The sequence below is a fragment of the Peromyscus eremicus genome, unplaced genomic scaffold, assembly GCF_949786415.1.
Source record: "Peromyscus eremicus unplaced genomic scaffold, PerEre_H2_v1 PerEre#2#chr22_unloc_1, whole genome shotgun sequence".
NCBI classification, from domain to species: Eukaryota; Metazoa; Chordata; class Mammalia; order Rodentia; family Cricetidae; genus Peromyscus; species Peromyscus eremicus.
The window spans coordinates 6,039,770-6,058,929 of record NW_026734286.1 but is presented as its reverse complement, the minus strand read 5'-3'; the positions used below and the strand labels follow the sequence as shown (position 1 = coordinate 6,058,929).

General features: G+C 52.2%; 1 protein-coding gene across 3 annotated transcripts in view; it reads right to left on the bottom strand.

The window, feature by feature from the left end:
* Positions 1 to 14,299, bottom strand: part of Rfx2 (regulatory factor X2) — a 60,745-nt gene extending 46,446 nt beyond the window's left edge. For all 3 annotated transcript variants that reach the window (XM_059252058.1, XM_059252059.1, XM_059252060.1), the window contains exon 1: positions 14,145 to 14,299. The gene's annotated coding sequence lies outside the window, so the exon portion shown is untranslated. The remainder of the gene's footprint in view (positions 1 to 14,144) is intronic.
* Positions 14,300 to 19,160: the final 4,861 nt, after the last annotated feature.

Here is a 19,160-nt window from a genome sequence, read left to right as displayed (position 1 = left end):
AGTATGGATGGGCACCCAGCATGCTCCATTCCCATTTGGAATATTACTCAGCCATGGATAACAAGGCCCTGACACATACAGCCACAAGCAGCAACATTGAGACCATCACACTCAGTGAGAGGTCCAGACACAAAAGGCCACAAAGTGTGGGACTCCACAACAGGGCAATCTCAGGACAGGAAGTAGATCTGCAGGTGCTGGGGTTGGAGAGAGGAGAGTGTGAAGATCCAGCTCACAGGGATGGAATTTCCTTGGAGACCATGGAATATTCAGGTTAGAGATGATGCATAACTTTGTGAACACACAAAAGCATAATGAGCAATATATTTCAAATGTGTGAGCTTTGTGGTCTAAAATATACCTCAATACAGTCTGGTTTTTGTATTACATTTTGTGTATGCAAGTGTGTGCTTCTACGTCTCAGTATACATGTGGATAACTTTCGGGAACAGGTTCTCTACTTCCACCAAGCCAGTCCAGGGGATGAACTGGACAGTCAGAGTTGGTGGCAAGCGCCCTTACCCACTGAGATACTTTGCTGGCTGCAACAAATCTGCTGTGAAAAGAAGTGTATATTGGCCCTAGGAGTGGTGGCGCACGCCTTTAATCCCAGCACTCAGGAGGCAGAGGCAGAAGAATCTCTCTGAGTTGGAGGTCAGTCTGATCTACATAGTGATTTCCAGTACATAGAGAAACCCTGTCTCGAACAACAAAAAACAAAACCAACAACAACAAAAAGTTTTTGAGCATGCTCGGTAGGGGCTCCACCACTGACCATGCTCCCAGGCTTCTTTTTCTTTTTTATCATGACATAGCATCTAACCAAACTGCCCAAGCCAATCTTTAACTTTCAATCCTCCTGCCTCAAACTCCCAAGGGCTGGTTGGAAGGCCTGTACCCAGGCCCAGAAAAAAGGCTTCCATCACTACAGTGCTCCAAGAAGGCGTATCTCCCAGCATCCAACTGTGCAGCTGACTAAGACTGTGCTTGGTGAATGAAGGATGAAGCAATTAATCATGGCCTTAAATGGAAGCAACAGCATCCACGGGCTCTAATGCACAGGTAATTACACTAACAGGAAAATCATCACAGCACAGAACACCAGCAAGCTTATTAATCCAGTGGTAATTGCCTGATTGTATTCCAAATGTCTCTCAAAAATTAAATAATTTGAGTGCACAGTAGTTTTTATGTGAAGAGGAGGTAGACAGAAGTTCGGATAGTGATGCATGCCTGTCACCTTGGCATCTGAAAACAGAGAGGCAGGAGGATCATAGAAAGACCTTGTCACAGAACAAAACATAAAAAGAACCAGTGAGCTGGTTCAATGGATAAGGGGCTTGCTGCCAAGCCTGAGGGTCGGAGTTCAATCCCTGGGACCCCCGTGGTGTTTGAGAGAACGAATTCCTGTTGTCCTTTGGCCTACACCCCCCCACACACACCCACATACCCCCCTATACCCACATACCCCACACACACACCCACATACCCCCCCACACTCACATACACCCCACACACACACGTGTATGCACACACAGAGAAATAAATACAGGTAATACAATTTTACAGGTTAACGTTACGTTATATGGATTTGTATTTCCATTTGTGGACTAAGTGTTGAGGACTGCCCCAGTGCAGGGTGGCTCTTTCCTCAGAGAAGGCACAAGTGGCATCGCCTGTGATCAAGAGACAATCCGGCGTAAAAACTCAAAGTCAAAATCCTTCTGACCTTTGCAGCAATGAACTTGGGGACCAAACAAGTGCAAGAGGCCTTGCGGAGGAGGTCTCCTGCGGGGGTGGGGGGTGGGGGGTGGCCGGCCTGTTTTAGAAAGGCTGCTTACACAGCCAAACACTTGCTTAGGCAAGGCCCATAAATAGCCCAGCCCGAGGGGTGAATGGAGCAGAGAGTGAGGGGCATTGCACAATGTGGAACCCAAAACAAGACAGGTCAGGGGTTGCAGCCTCTCTGGGCCAAGCTGCAGTGAGTCTTACCACTGGAGTGGCAGTGGCAGAGTATTGAAACTGGTAGTTTCTGGAAGAATCTAAAAGTTTCTGGAAGATTCTAAAAGTTTCTAGAATATTTATGGGAGAGGCAGAAGAAAATAATTGAGGTCAGTGTCTCAGAATGAATGTATTTTCAAAAAGTTATCAATTGAGTTTTAAAAGGAGAGGAGAGTTGACACTAGGGTCAAGGTTTTTGAAACTCTGTTTCGAGCTGTTTGTCTACAGAGAGAGGCAAACTACGGCAGAACCCACGGATCAGCAAGCGCCTCTGCAAAGAGCCCTGCGCTCGGGCAGGGCACCGTGGGCAGGAGTGAAGGCTGCGTGTAGACTGCACTGGCAGGAGCAGGCCCCGCTCTGGGGGTGGGTGTGCGGAGGGACATGTCACCTACCCGTGTGTGTCCCCCCCCCACCAGTGGGGACTGGAGGGACAGGAAGCCCGGCTGCTCCTCCAGCCCTGGTGTACTCCAGACGACAAGCATGGACTTGTGGCTGTGGAACCAGCCTGGCAGGGGCGCATGGGTGCAGCTCCTAGTGAGGAATGTGGGCTGCGTCAGGCACGTGGGGACCATGAGTGGGTGAGGTGGACCTGACACAGTGAGGTGTGGGTCAGGGAGGGGCCTCAAGGGCTCTAGAACTTTCTGTGGTGCCTTCAGGATGCAAGATGACATCCAAGTGTGCATGCTGCTAGGGACGGTACCGTTTACATCAGACGGTCACAAGATATGTCACTTGACATTGTGGAACATGTAGAAGGCTACAAGTCCATTGGGCAGGGAGGTCATGAATGGGAAAAGAATGCACCTGAGGTGGGCATGGAGGTGGCAGCCATGGCCTCTCTTGTATAATACTAGAGGGACCAGCCTTAATATTTTACATCCCAGGGGCTTAGGAGAGAGAACTACTAACGGCGAGGACTATTTTCAGGAAATAGAATCTCAGCACACCGAGCTCTATAGTCCACTTGCTTTAACTCCTCTGGCATAACATCCTATACACAGCTTCAGTTCTGTTCTCATGTCTAGCTCCTTTCTTGCCTGATTTCTCTCTGTTTATCTATTGCTCCCTCTAAGTTCTATCTTAATTCTCTCGTCTTGATTCTGCCTCATCTAGGTCCTTTTCACACTAGGTCCACCCACCCAGCTGGGGCTTTCCCATCTGACTCTTCCTCATCTTCCATCTCGTTCCTCTAGTCCTCTCTTCTAGCCCTTCAATCTAGTTCTTCCCCATCTCAGTTTGTTCCTCTCCAGTTCTTACCCATCTAGTTCTTCCATTCTCTTTTCTCTTCTCCGTCCTTTGTTCTCCATGTTCTACCTAAGTCTCCCCAGAATCCAGTTTATATTAAGCCCCTGGTCGAGCAAGGTCACCAGGCTTGAATTCTACAGGGTCATAAAGGCAGGTAAGAATTTTCCTCAGGCAGTGACCACCAGGCTTTCTTTAACAATCCAAAATGGGAGTGGTAAAGAGGAGGTCAACTGAGTGCTAATGACTGGTTAGCACATCACTGTTAGTCCTTGAAAGTGGCCAAGGGAGATATCTGATCCAGAGAAAGCCTTTCCTGAGGCTGTTCTCCAAATACCTGGAATGGGTATGTCCAGAGAGTGATCAGTCCACACTGTTAGCCCTTCTTAGGGAAAAGTCAATTGGGAAAACTATGAAGGCACACATGATTATTATAACAGAATACAGCTGATATATAACAAGCCAAGTAACACCAAAAACTCCTTGGGATTTGGCTTCCTCTGGAGGAATTCCCTGATCCCTCCAGGTAGTGACTTTGCCATAACCAGCTGAGTTCTTATGATGTATTCCTGCGGCCCGCAGCAGGCCTCGGCTTCTTAGGCAGAGGCACAGCCTTAGGCACAGACAACGGTGGAGTCACCTTAACTGCAGGGTGCAGCAGGGCAGTAGGAGGAGGTGCCACAGTGTGCCTCTAAAGCAGAGCTGGGTGGTACCTCAGGGCACAGCTGCACAGCAGAGACACAGGCAGCAAGGAAAAGCACAACCAGGAATGGAGCCTGAAGGACGATGGTGGCGGCCGAGGGTGCCGGAGGCACACGCTCCTCTCATGTAAAATAACAAAGGCAGCATTAGTTCAGCCATGGACGCCTCTCATGGCACCAACCTCGAAGATAACAGCTTGTCACAGGGTGTGGGGCTCAGTGGCAGATGTCCAGGACAGAGAACACCGGAGATAGGAAGTGGATTTGTGGGGTGATGGACAGAGAGATGGGGCTTGAGAGTGATGGAATGTTCTGGACTCTCCTGTTCAGGAGATGGGGCTTCTTTGAGAGTGACGGAATGTTCTGGAATTAAATAGCGGTACCGGTTACACAATGCTGTGACTGTACCAAAAGCCACTGAGCTGTGCATAAAGTGGGACTGTTAGGCTAGGGGACCTCAGTGGATAGATGAACTCCTGGGCTCCTCCCCAGCACCACTCAACTGTGGTGGCCCACACGACATCCCAGCACTCAAGAGGCAAGAAGCAGGGGTTTAAGGTTGGCCTCAGTTACAGAGGGACTTTGAAGCCAGCCTGGAGTACGTGGGGCCCTGTGAGGGAGGGAAGGGGTAAGCTTCCCTGATGTGGCTCAGGAGTTAAGGGAGACCATGAATGCTGACCCCAGGTTCTGACCCACAGTCACCATGGAGCCATGGCCTGCTGTACAGACCTGGCCACCAGCTGCTTGTTTCTGCATTCTGCCAGCTACTGAGGGTTTTCACACTTCTTTCAAGTGGTTGGAAGGCATCAAAAATCAAAATATTTTGTGACAAGTTCAAATAAAAGGGATCTCACAGTTCAGCGTCTGCAAATAAAGTTTTATTGGCACATGGCCCTGGCCGTGCCTCCACACACACTGCTTTTAGCTACAACTGAGAAACACTAGCAGCAGCAGCAGCCACCATCTGGCCACGGACAGCGGACACAGGCCGTCCGCTGCAGGGGCCAGCCAGCTCCGGCCTCCTTGCCCATACCGCTCTGCAGCTGCCTCTGCCTGAGGACCATGAGGTACTTGCACCAATTTGCAGAAATGTGTACAGGGCAGGCTCCTGAGACAGAGCACTTTATGCAGCACCTGGTGGGGATGCCTGTCAACCATGCACTCCTGAGGCTGAGGCAGGAGGATGGACGGGAGTTTGAAGCCAGCCTGTGCAACCTAGTGAGAAGCTGTCACACACACACACACACACACACACACACACACACACACACACACAAAAAGACAAATTCCTCCATTCTGGTGAGCAGGTCAAGAAGCAGAGTGTCACAAAGTCAGCCTCAGGTACTCGGCTGCAGTACTTCATCCAAGACCTGGGAACCTCCTAACAGCCATAGAGGACCTTAAGAAGCCAGACCAACAAGATGCCAGGATCCACAAAGCACAGCTGCTCTGAGGGCCTAGTTACCCAACAGCCAGCTGCAAGAGTATTTATCCTGCGCCACTGGGAAGCAATCAGCAATATTTTGCTATCCTTGAACTTGCTGGGGTTTCTCATTTATTTGGCTGTGCTTAGACATGCAAGATGTCCACCTCGCGGAGCCACGCCCCCAGACCCTCACTGGGGGATTCTAGGCGGGGCTCCACCTGACCACGCCCCCAGACCCTCACTGGGGGATTCTAGGCGGGGCTCCACCTGACCACGCCCCATCCCCCTCACTGGGGGATTCCAGGCGGGGCTCCACCCCACCCTGGAACCTTCTCCTGCCCCATTTCTGCCTTCCAAACCCTGCCCATTCAGAAAAACTACCAAGAAGTTCAGTTCCGCATTCGCACTTCTGGCAATTGCGGGGGCTCCTCCTCTGAAGCTGTCCAATCCCTGCCTAAAGCGTTATACTTGGCTGCAAACCCAGCTTGTGGGGACACTCATCATCGATGCGCCTACAGGGTATTTAAGCTCCCTCCTTTAGATCGGCCATGTGATTTTTTTCCTGCCCCTTCCCCCACCTTGATCTCTGGGGGCTGGAGGAGTCACCCGGGAGTTGCTTTGTTTAAATATTCTTTTGCTTTTTCAATTTGGCCTGATCTGGTTGACTGCATCCGGGAGAAACCTATTACCAGCCAATAGAAAACCCATGGGGGGGGGGGCTCCACACCTGACCATGCTTCAGCCCCTCATTGAGGGATTCTAGGCAGGGGTGGGGAGTGCCCACCCTGATCATGCCCCCAGCCCCTCACTAGGGGATGCAAGGGGGGCGCTGCTCAACTTCTGAACTAAACTCAACCCATCTCTTTAACTGGTTGTAATTTGAATTTCAGAGGCTGTGCCCATCGGTAGAGAACTTGCCAGCATGTATGTGACCTCGGGTTCCATCCCCAGCACCTCATTACATGAGCTGGGTGGGGCACACCTAGCACTTGGGAGGTGTAAGCAAAGCGTTCAGGTGGAGATCAGCCTTGGGCTACATGGTGTCCTATGACTCGGGAGTGGGTATTTGCTAGGTTGCTGGGTGCCTGGGGTTTGAACTCTGTAAAGCAGCAGCAAGACCAGGCTGTCCCAAGCCACTTTACCCCTTCCAGCATATCAATAGAAACATTCAGTATATATTTTTCTTTCATAATAGGCATTTTGCTCAGCAGGAAGCCACCTGGAGTGTGCGGGGGTGGGGTGGGGTGGGGAGGGGCTCTTTGTGCCTAGCATCCCAAGACCCACACTCCAGGGCAAGAGAGCTGAGCTGCTGAGGGAGAGTGCAGATCCTGGGGCACAGCCAGGGGCAAGATCTGGTAGCAAAATCAAAGACCTTTACACAGCCCTCTCCAATCCAGTGACTACTTCCTCTCCGAACACCGCCTGGGTCAGGGCCAGCTGCCAGGATGACCCTGCAGCTCCTACAGACCTGCCTGTGGACTCAGGGATAAAGGCACCTCTGCTAAGCCTGCCGACCTCAGTTCTGGCCATGGGATCCAAACGATGGATGGACAGACAGACCTGACTCCCACAAGCTGTCCCCTGACTTCCACACACAGATGCCAAAATAAATTTAAAACGTAATGAAGTATTATAATCTCATCAAATAAATGGGGAAGGTGTAATAAAGAAATAAAATTGCAGCCGGGCGGTGGTGGCGCACGCCTTTAATCCCAGCACTCGGGAGGCAGAGCCAGGCGGATCTCTGTGAGTTCGAGGCCAGCCTGGGCTACCAAGTGAGTTCCAGGAAAGGCTCAAAGCTACACAGAGAAACCCTGTCTCGAAAAACAAAACAAAAAAAAAAAAAAAGAAAGAAAGAAAATTGCAATACTTGGGAGTTTCTTCCCAACTTCCTTTTCCTCTGGTTTAGGAATGGATGGATGGTGGGATGCATGGACAGACAGACGACAAAACTGCTTTGTCTGCTGAAGGCCTGCATTTGTCCCACATTCAGTTTTAAATACAGTGAAACCTCTGGAAACTTCCAAACTAGCCCAAGCACGGAATCTGGGCATTGCCATTGGCCAAACAGAGCCAAGCACTTAAACCCTCCACTGTATGCTTAGCCCTCTGCATTTGAGCTGGGATGTCACACCCTCTACCAGGAACTTTCCGTACGGCCCCCCCGGGGCTCCACAGCATGGGCATACGTCTACACCACCACCCGCCCTGTCTGCTGGCCTCCAGTAATCACAGGGTTTGAGGTAGAAGGGTCGGTTCCAGACCAGAAGTCACAAGCTGAGCGGAAGAAGACTCTTTCCCTGACCGGAAATTGCTGGGGGCGCCATGTTTGGCCTATGGCGAGGCTAGGAGCATGGTCGACAGTCTCCAGGCTGGGAAGACGCCGGCTTCTCCAGGCCTTTTAAGGGCTCACACAGCATGCACTCCAGGAGCACAGGCCAGGCTCTCACTGGGGTTGCTAACACGTGACCACCTCCCCGGCACCTTCAGTCAACTTAAGGCCTCCGATGGTGGCTGATTGGGCCCACGAATATTTGCTGAATGGACACCGGCTCCAGAACACTGGACAGAAAAGGAAGGCCCGAAGGAATCTCCTAGAAAAGTGGGGGGAAAGTGTTGAAATCAGAAGCTCGACCTGTCCTTTACTGTCCTGGGAACCCGAGGTTCCGGTGCGGTTCTGATCCGCTGGATGTCTAGAGTTGAAAGGCGGGAAAGGCTGGTGATGACATGCAGAAGCCAGCACACATTTCTACAAACTTTCTCCAAGAACCTAGCCCACAGACCACCTCTTTGCAGAGAATGTATTCTGGGCAATGTGGTGTTTCTCAGAGGCAAACGGTTTGCAGGGAACGCTAGGCAGAGACTGACGCCTGTCACCTCCACAGTGAGCCAGGACTGAGGCGAGCCACCTTGTCTTTCTGGGACACAGCCCACTACACCTTTGATCTTTCGGTCGTCTTGGTGTTCAGTCTGGGAGGTGACCTGCTCTTCTGCCATATCTGCATCTACTCAGCTCCTTCTGCTCAGAGGCCTCGGTTCAATGTGACTTAGTGTCCAGGTGGGAACAACAGCAGAGTACGCGGGTGGGCAGGTGGATGGATAGGTGGACGGATGTGTGGTGGACGGATGGATGCGTGGGTGGATGGGTGGATGGATAGGTGGACGGATGTGTGGGCGGATGGATAGGTGGACGGATGTGTGGGCGGATGGATAGGTGGACGGATGTGTGGGCGGATGGATAGGTGGACGGATGTGTGGGCGGATGGATAGGTGGACGGATGTGTGGGCGGATGGATAGGTGGACCGATGGATGTGTGGTGGATGGGTGGATGCATGGGTGGATGGGTGGATGGATAGGTGGATGGATGTGTGGGCGGATGGATAGGTGGACGGATGGATGCGTGGTGGGCTCTGGAGATGGAGGTGGCCACACAGACGTTCTTCATGTGGCTGGGTTGTGGTGACACAGGCCAGCTGTGAGTCGGGTGGACATCCCTGACTCCTCCATCCTGGTCTTCATCCCATGTCCACCCCGAAGCCAACCTCTGACTTGGACACCCTTGTCCCCTGGATGCCCCACCCAGCTCCCTGCTTCACTGCTGTCCTCTCAGTGTCCGAGCACACAGCTGGTTGCACGGCCCCTGCTGGCTCCCAACTCACCCCTCTCCACCCCTGAGGTCACTGAACTGCCAGGCAAGCCTGGCCCTGAAGCTAGACACCCAGGAAGGTCACTGTCCTCAGGAGTCTGGGACGCCGTGGTGAGCACCCAGGCCCTGGAGAGCCCTTGGGGACAGACGCTGGGTCCTTGTCACCCCCACTGCAGCTGCAGGCTCCAGTGCTGACACCAGCTCTGACCCCAGAGACCTCCAGCAAGACACGGGGACAGGGAGGGGCCGGGCAGACGTGGCTCAGGCCCAATGGTCACATTCTTGTGTGTCACACACGGTCATGTCTGTCACTGCTTCGTATATGAGCAGTTCTGGAGTCCAGGGTTCAGTGGTAGAGTGACGGCTTATCAGGCAAGGAGCTTTGGTGGCACATGCCTGTCGTCCAGCGCTCAGCAGGTGATGTCAGAATGAGGAGGAGGAGTCTAAGGTCATCCTTGACTGCACAGCAAATCTGAGGTCAACCTGGTATACCACAGCCAACCCACCCACACAATTTAAAAATAACTAACAGGTTTTGACCCGGTCATTGTTAACAATCCCTGCTTAGGCTAAGACCTTCTGGAAGTTTCCTGAAAACATGGCCATGCCCCTTCTCCCCATCAGCCACTGGCAGCCACTCTGAGGTTTGCCGAAGCCCTGGCCCCCCAGTCAGAACACCTTCTGTACCCCGAGGGGGACAGTAAGCCAGTGAGGATGGTGACCGGCATCTGATGAGCCCTGGACACAGCTCAACACCTCCATCTCACGCCTCCAGTTTCCGTGGCTCCACCCCTACCTCACCTCCCTCCAATCACCAGGTAGCAGCCACCCTCTTCCCCTGCTCAGAGTGTGCCTGGTGGATCCCACACAGCACTCCACCCCAGGACCTCTGCACTTCCTGACCCTGTGAATCTGATCTCCACTATCTAATATGTAATACCTAATCACGTGAGGCCACAACATGTCTGTCTGTCTTGGGGGTGGTCTTCATGTAGCCCAGGTTGGCCTTGAGTTCATTATATAACCAAAGATGGCCTTGAACCCCTGATCCTCTGCCTCTGCTCCCCAGTGCTGGATGACAGGCATGTTCTACACACCTGGTTTCTGGTCTTCCAGGTGCTGGGGACGGAACCCAGAGCTCTGTGTGCGCCAGGCAAACGCTCTATCCACTGAGCCCCAGCCTGTCCCTCTATCTACCTTACAATTTTATTACTTGATGTATATGAATGTTCTGCCTGCATCCATCTGTGCATCATATGCATGCCTGGTGCCCATGGAAGTCAGAGGACAGATCCCCTGGAGCTGGAGCTGGAGAAGGTTGTGTGGGGGTGGGAACCAAACCCAGGTTCTCTCCAAGAGCAGCAAGTGCTCTTAACCCTGAGCCCTCTCTCCAGCTCCATTCTACCTATTTTTAATGGCTGAATCATATTCCTTGAGTTAATCAGTGAGTCCTCCTGATGCACGACCCAGCAGCAGTGGTCCCTGGGTCTATAAGGAATTAGGAGCGGTCAGTCATCTTGGCAGGAAATCACAGGATTCACTAGGACCCAAAAGAAGAAGACAGAGTTGCCAGGGTGCTGGGCAGGGTGGCAGAACCTGCTAGGCCCACACCTCCTATGACAGGAATGTGGCTGTAACAAAGAGCTGAGGTGCAGAGGGCTGGTCCTGGGGACTGAGTTCAAGTCCTGGCATGACAGCCAGGCCAGCCCGCCTCCCGGTGGCTTCCTTCCAGACATCACAGTGTTGGCAGCTGAAAGTTGGTGATTTCAGATGTCAAAGCTGCCCTGCCCATCGGGCTGGCCACCCAGCAAACTCATGGTCACCATGATGCCCAAGGCGGGAAGTGGGGTGGGAAGAGAACACTCAACACCTGCAGTGAGGTTAAATCCAGCGGCCATCTTTCTGTAGCTGGGATCATGGTACAAATGAATGTGGTCCTGAGTGAATCCCCAACACTGCAGTCCACAGGGCACTGGGCAGAACCCCAGAGGAGACGGGAGCCTTAACCACTGTCATTTCCAGTATGGAGACAAATGGCACCCATACAGAAGGGTGGGGTATCATGGGAGCTGCTGATGGCCCTGGGTCAGCTGGAGGGCTTCACAACCTGAGTACCCAGCTGCTGCTCACTAGTGGAACAGTAAGGCATGGGGGAAATGGACATGAGGACCACGGGGAGCTGGACTTGGCCACCTCAGGTGTCAGGAACAATCTACAAAGGAGCAGCATCTCCTGTGCACACACAATGCTGGGGAGTCCCACCCAGCACTGAAATTCCAGTAAAGGGGGGGGGGCGGACACGCCTTTAATTCCAGCTCTCAAGAGGCAGAGGCAGGCAGATTTCTGTGAGTTCAAAGCCAGCCTGGTTTACAGAGCGAGTTCCAGAACAGCCTGGTCTACAGAGTGAGACCCTGTCTCAAAAAATACAGGTAAATAAAAAGAACCCAGGTGAGGAGGCCTGGGGAGCAGCAGAATGCTTGCCTGGCATATGCAAAGCCCTACACCTCAATAAACAAGTAGTCAGACAAGGAAAGAAAGAAACAAAACATATACCATGTGATTTCTTATAGCTAAGGATTTAACAAGCCAAGCAATTATTAGTTTACAGAGGAACTAATTAATATATGAATACATTAGTTACATCAATTAGCACATATGAATATATCACCAATGGGACTGGGAAGGAGCTGCCAAGCCTGATAACCCTTGTTTGATCCCTGAGACCCACATGAAGGAAAGAACCAACTCCTATAAGTTGTCCACCGACCTCCACACGTGCACACGAGGTGATGCCCACACACTGAAATAATAAAGACTTGAAAAAATACCACTACTAATGCAATTTAAGGCACCAGGGACCCTTCGTGCAGCAAGAGAATTATGAGCTATATTTTAAAGGCCGAGTGTGGTGACCTTGTTCACAGCCCTGTAGTGGCTCTAGGGCTAGTGAGTCCGCAGGGGCCCACCTGACAGGCAGTAGAACTTTGTAACATTTTGTTAAGCCGTCACTGATTCAAAGTATCCACCATCTGCTCCCTGGCTCCCGCCCCTCAGTGAGTCCTCCGGCGTGGACCAGCTGGCCTGATGCTTTTCCCTGAGGCCGGAGCTCTTGCTTCTTCAGCTTCTCCAGTGGGAGTGGGTGAGTGGCCACACCCGGGTGGACTTTCCAGTCCATTCTAGTCCTTGAACCCGAGCCGGAGCAAGGGCAGGGACAGCAGGGCCAGCCTCCAAACTCAGTCAGGGCCCTCCCCTCAAACAAGCACCCTCCACAGACTGGCCAAAGGGGTTAAAAAGACAGACAGGAAAGGTTTTTAAAAAGTCCTGTGTCATTATTTTATTATTATACCATGGTCGCTCAGGAAGTATCTTTACTTCACTTCAAAGCTCACTGCAGAGCCAGGGGAGGCTCAGCAGGTGAGGACTCTTGTCACCAGGACTGCTGACCCGAGGTGCTGGGACCCACGTGTGTGGGGGCACCCGGGTAGCCACACACAATAAATAAATGCATGTAAAAAGTTCAACAGAAAAGTGAATCACTTGACAATAATCATCGGATCCCTGAAGACCTACAGGCAGTGAAGGCGACTACTGCTGTGGAAGAAGCCATTGTCCTCGACTGTCAGGTGGCCCCGCTCCCCAGAGCAACCCCACCTGAACCACTCTCTTCAAGGAAAAAAAGGCAAAAAGTAGAAGAGGGACTGGGTAGCAAGAGGAGGGGTCATCAGGAGGGAGAGGGCGTGAGAGAGGTGAGTGGTCGGAGGTATGATCAGAACACACAGGGAAAGGTCAGAGGCCATGTTGTGCACAAGTGATTCGTGCTAATAGTTATCTAACACCCAATCATCGTAGGATTTTCCTCGGCGGAACAGGATTCCAGTGTAAAACTTCGAGCAAAGCGAGGCAATGACTGGGGACCGGAGTGCCCCCCGGACCGCTGAAGTAGGGGTAAGGTCTCTGGAGAGGAGCGGCCAGCTGCTTTGGCAGCGCACCGCCCCCTCCCCCTCCGCGGCCCGCACCCCCCTGGGGTCGGCCCGGGGCTGCTGAGCTCCGGGCTGGGGCTGGCCCAGGAAACAACCGCTGCTCCAGCGAATCCCGATTGCGAACGCGGACGCGGCCCATGGGGAGGGGCGAGGAGAGACATGGGTGTTTTGGGGTGTGCGCGCGTGTGCACGGGTGGGGTCCACACGCACCGGCGCGCACACACCCTCCCGGCTTCCCGGCTCTTTCTGCAAACGGTTCACACAATGTTTTCTTTCGGGAAAGTTTTCTGGATTGCGGATCCCGGCAGCAAAGAGGAAGCTGCGGGTGCGCGTGAGCTTCCCGGGACGGCGTGAGAAAGGACTGCGGCCCCGGGACACCCCCGAAAGGCGGTGCTGTGGGGTTCCACGCGGCGGGGGAGGGGGTCCGAGGATCGGGGGCGCCGGGGAGTTTGGGGTGGACAATAGAGTGCGACGTGGGGAGGAATCCTTTCCAGAACAAACGCACTATTTTGGTCAAAGCACAAGAAAGGGGTGTCGGGGGCGGCGCCCTCAAATCCAGTGTGTCTGAGTCAAGAGGAAACCGGACGCTCGGAACTTAGGGGGCAAACAAGAGGGTACCCTCGGAGTCAAGTTCAGCGTTGACAGCCGGGATCCCAGGGTACCCCGATTTCAGAGGTATAAAGGGGAGACGATGCCCCTGGGTTTTCAGACTTGGGTGAGAAAGGCTGGCTCTGTGGGAGCCCCCAATCCAGGATTTGGGTGATGACAGTAAGGAGCAGATTTGGGGAAGCCCCCAATCCAGGCTTTGAGGGTAAAGAGAGTGAGGAGCTACTTTGGGGGCGCCTCAGCGCTCCAGGAGCTTCTGGGTAAAAACAAGAGACAAGGGGGTCTTCTGGAGTCCCCGCCCCTCAAAGTTAGATTTAGTACGTCAAACCCCGCAAGAGATCGCTACACTTCACAAACTTTGGAGAGTGTGAGCGGGGTTCCCCCCAGCCCAGGGCTCCCTCAAATCAGAGGTGCGGACCAGAAGTGGACGAGGTTGGCGTCTGCAAAGTTGGGGCGCTGGGTCCCGCCACGCCCGCCCCCGAGACCCCCCCAGCGGAGTCCCCGCCCGCCGCCGCCCCCCGCCGGGGCCCGCACCGCTCACCTGGAGTTCGGCGGGGAGTTCGGGTAGCGGCTCCCGCGGCGGCGGCCGCTGCGTGTCGCTCCGCGTTGGCAAGTAACAGTCTCCACGGCTACAGTCTCTATGGCGGCGGCGGTGGCGGCGCCGGCCGCTCCTCCTCCGGCTCCCGCCGCCCGCCCGCCCGCACCGAGCGCCCGCCCGCTTCGGCCTCGCGCAGCCCTCGCGGGGCGGGGCGTTGCGCCCGGCAACGGTTACCAGGCTGCACGCCCCGCCCCCCCAACGGCCCGCCCATGCCCGCCTCCAACGGCCTCGGGGAGGGCGGGCGCTCTTTCCATTGGCTGCTCATGGTGCCCGTCAGGGATGAAGGGCCGCTCCTCGAGTAGAAGCTTGGCCAATCGCTGTGGGGAAGGGTGGGGCCTGGCGGGAGGCGCGCGGCTCTGGGTTGGTTCGAAGGAGGCGCGCGAGGGCCGGCGGGCGGCGCGCGTGGAGGCCGCGCGTTTTTCCAAGTTGCGGTGGCTCTGCCAGACGCAGAGGCGCTGACCATCTACGGGGAGCAGCGGACTCCGGCTTCCCGCCGGTTCTTTCCCAGTCCGCAGACTGAAAACATTTTCCTTTTCGGAAAGGTTTTTGTTGGTGAGTCTGCGTGCAATGCCCACGGAGGCCCGAAGAGGGCGTCAGCTCGCCTGGCGCCGGAGTGACAGGTGGCTGTGAGCTTGTACCCGAACTTGGGTCCTCAGCAAGAGTAGCAGTTGCTCGTCACCTGGAGCCTCCTCTCCAGCCTCCTCCTTGTTTTTGTGTTTGTTTGTTGTTGTTGTTTGTTGTTTGAGTGTCCTGTACCCAAAATCACTGCAGCAGAAGCTGCGCTCCAACTCCTGATCCTCCTGCCTCCTCCTCCCTAGCGCTGGGATGAGGGGTGTGCGCTAAGCTGACCTCCCCCCCCCCTCTCTCACACACACACACACACACACACACACACACACACACACACATACATTACATATGTTATGAACAGGTCAAAACGTGGGACCTTCACAGCTTTTAGTTTGGTGGTGAAACACTGACAATTAAGGATACAAGCTGTGAGAAAGGGCAGGCAGGTGATTCGGGGGCCCCTCCCACCTTGGCTTCATTCATTCATTCACTCACTCACTCACTGAACAGGCAATTGCACCAGTGAACAATGGCTCACTTGTGCTTATGTGCCCAAAGTGATCTAAGCTTTACTTTTTCTTTGAGGCAGGTTCTAGACTAGATCCCCCTATGTGGGCCAGGCTGACTCCAGCTCATGATCTTTCTGCCTCAGGCCCTCTGACCGCTGGAGTGACAGGCATGTACCACCAAGCATTTTTGCACAAGCAAAATGCACAAGCATTTTGCACAGTCAGATCCTGAGAAAGACCATAGACTCTGTGCTCAGGACTGAAGTTTCCAAAATACATACATCTGAGGAACTGGAAGCCTAGGGCCATGGCACCAGGCTGTACCCAGTCCCCACAAACTCACCTGCAACTGCTCTTGCAGGCTGTCACTGAAGAGAGAACAAGACTGTGTTTCGACCAAACTGTGACCCTTCAGCGGTCAACAGCTTTGTAGACTAAGGATTGTGTTCCCAAGGGTCCCTGGGTTGGAAGCTGGGTCCTCGGCAAGGAGACTCTGGGAAGTGGTGCCTGGAACACCTGAGGGCAGGAAGGAAGGAAAGAGGGATGTCTCATCTCAGAGTCCCGAGCCTCTCACTAGGATGACAGTCAGTACATTTCTTACATAGATTTTTATTTTTTTTACACTTAGTCCTTTAGGATACGATGCATGCATGTCACGAGACACACCTGCAGATGTCACGACACACATGTAGATCTCAACTTGCAGGTGTCCCTTTTCACCTTTTACCTCATGTGTCCCGAGGATCAACTCAGGTCATCAGCTTGACTGCCAGCACCTTCGCCCTCTGGGCCGTCTCAGCAGCCTGTCTGTCCTTCCGTGTACACATACTTCACACTAGGGTAACACTGGTGCAGGCTGAAGCCCTGGGTGTGTGTGGCCTTGGGTGGGGCCTCTTTTTCCTGGTCAGCCTGGACAGTTTCTGCGAACCTCAAGCAAGACCTTGGTTAAGTAAAGATGTCTTATCAGTCTGCAGCTGGGAGCCAGGTGTTTTCTTCATCGGTTGTTCTCGTATGGACGCCCCAGGATCCCCCGTGAACTCAGGAGCTTTGAACCCACCCAGATCCTATGAAGACGTGGAGCCAGGGCTCCACATCAGAGAAGTTGGCACCTGAATGCTGGGGGCCGGGGGCTTTCTGTCTCTTAACCCTCATGCTTAAAGTCTTTGGTGGGGGGTTGAGATAAAGTCCAGAGAGGTAGGTGATACTGGCCTGTGGTCCATCACTGTGGGTGGAGGCCGTGGATCCTGGCGACCCCTGGCCACCCAGCCTAGCCGGAAGAGTGGGCTCTAAGCTAAGGAGAATGTCCTCTGGTCTCCACACACAAGGGGAAGAAATGGGATTTAGATCAAGCCTGGCGGTGAGGCACACTTGTCACAATAGCACTGGGAGACAGAGGCAGGATCCCGAGTCCAAGGCTAGCCCAGGCCAGTTGTCTCTTCCTGATTCCAAAAAGGATTGCTTCCCCTCCTGTGAGCCATTTGCTGGTGACTCCTGGTGGCAGCGGGGGTGGGGACTTTATCAACAGGTGCTGTGGAATGTCTTTCTGTATACTGTGAATATGTGTTGCTCTGATTGGTTGATAAATAAAGCCATTTGGCCTATGACAAGGCAGCTTAGAGGCAGGTGGGAAAATCCGAGACAGAAGAAAGGAGAGTGGGCCAGACACTGCTAGCCACCGCCAGGAGAAGCAAGATGTAAAGTACCAGTAAGCCACAAGCCACGTGGCAAAGTATAGATTTATAGAAATGGGTTAATTTAAGATATAAGAGCTAGCTAGCAAGAAGCCTGCCATGGCCATGCTTTAAAAATAATATAAGCCTCTGTGTGTTTACTTGGGTCTGAGCAGCTGCAGGACCAGGTGGGACACAGGAAAACTTCCAACTACAAACAGGATCTTGGAACTCAGGCCTCTTTAACTGTGAGCTAATTGAATTTATGTTACTCAGCCTCAGAGATTTTGTTACAGCGACAGAAAATGGATGTCATGCATTTGGCTATCTTTCTGTTCTACTTCGTTTTCATTAAGATGCCTGCGGTGAGTTGTGGGAGTCTGCTGGAATCCAGATCCAACCTGCTCCCACCTTTTGAAGGGTTCTTGTATGGAGGAGAGAGGTACAAGGAAATATTAGGTAGAAAGATAGAAAGAGACAATAAAAAAGGACAGAGACACAGGATAGCATCAGGAGGGCCCTGGGTCAATACCCAGCTGCCCAGTCTTTTATTCAAAGGGGCTTTTTATAATATGCCAAGGGGAGAGGCAAAACATTTCCCCCATCAAGACCAAAGCACACTGTACGGCCAAGTGTAGACCTTTCCAAACACCTGGTAACCATGCCCATGGCCAAATCATCTCCTTATGCATCCCTGCTGTGTAAATCAAGCTCAGATTCTCTGACCCTGAGTAAGTTCTCACTAGGAAGCCTCTGTGGGCCACCACAGGTCCCCCTTCTTAATAATATAAAGGGCCCCTCCCACCCCCAGGTTGACTGTGCCTGTCTTAGGTCACCTTTTTTGACCAGACAGTTACCCGTCTTTGAGATACCCTTTCCGACAATGTACTCTCTTAGGTTGACAACTAGCAAGAAGGGCTTACCCATCTCTGACTACCAGCTTCTGGCAGGGAAAGGTATAGAGCCTAACTCCATGCAACGCTGAAGCAAGTTTTCCATTAAGAGTTTGCAAATAGCTGAAATAATTATAGCAATACTCTTGCTCCTTATGGCTACAATATCTCCTAGTAAAGAAGTAGAGAATAAACAAGATGGAATGGCTTTTTGTTTTGTTTTGTTTTATTTTTCAAGACAGGGTTTTTCCATTTAGTTTTGGTGCCTGTCCTTGATCTCTCTCTGTAGACCAGGCTGGCCTCGAACTCACAGAGATCTGCCTGGCTCTGCCTCCCAAGTGCTGGGATTAAAGGTGTGCGCCACTGCTGCCCAGCCAGGAATGGCCTTTTTAAATGGGTCTAAGATGACTACAGCAGCCTTAGCTGCACCAACCCGTTTTTTAAATCAATAAACTCCTGATGCAACCACATCAAATAAATCAGTAAACTGATGCATATGCATCAAGTCTAAAGACTCCTTAGCATCAACATTAACATTAATAGGTTAACATCATAATGCTAGTATGATTACTGTACACAATTACAATTCTCACAAACTTACATCCAAAAGCAAACTTTTTTTTTTAAAGATTTATTTATTTATTATGTATTACATGTGTATGACTGCAGGCCAGAAAAGGGCGCCAGATCTCATCACAGATGGCTGTGAGCCACCATGTGGTTGCTGAGAACTGAACTCAGGACCTCTGGAAGAGCAGTCAGTGCTCTTAACCTCTGAGCCATCTCTCCAGCCCCAAAAGCAAACGCTTAATAAAACTATTTACACTTTACAAACTTTAGCAAACATCCAAAAGCAATCTCTTAATAGAACTTTTTATACTTTTTGCTAACAAAACATAGGGTACATTAACACAAGTTAACATTAATCCACTCAAGGGAGAAGAAAAATTTTTTAAATTAAAGAGACTGAGGAATATTAACTCCCCCTTTTGTTTATAATTTTTTAAGGCTTGAGTCTGGGTAGAAAAAAAACAAACTTCTCTATTTCTACATAAACAGTTCTTGAGTCATCACAGTTTTATACACAAAACAGTTCCATTTCAATTGAACCACTCCTGTCCATTCCATTTCTTAAGCTGGAAAAGTTCAAAAAGTCAGTTCTGATACCAGTCTTAATGTTTCATTGTACACTTAAAATCAGCGCCTAGCTCACCAGCTGCCCTGAAGGATTTGTATAACTGTCCAAGTCATAATGCAAACCATTCCCATGCACCATGAGCATTTTTTTTTTCAGTTTTGGGTCTACCCATGTTTAGT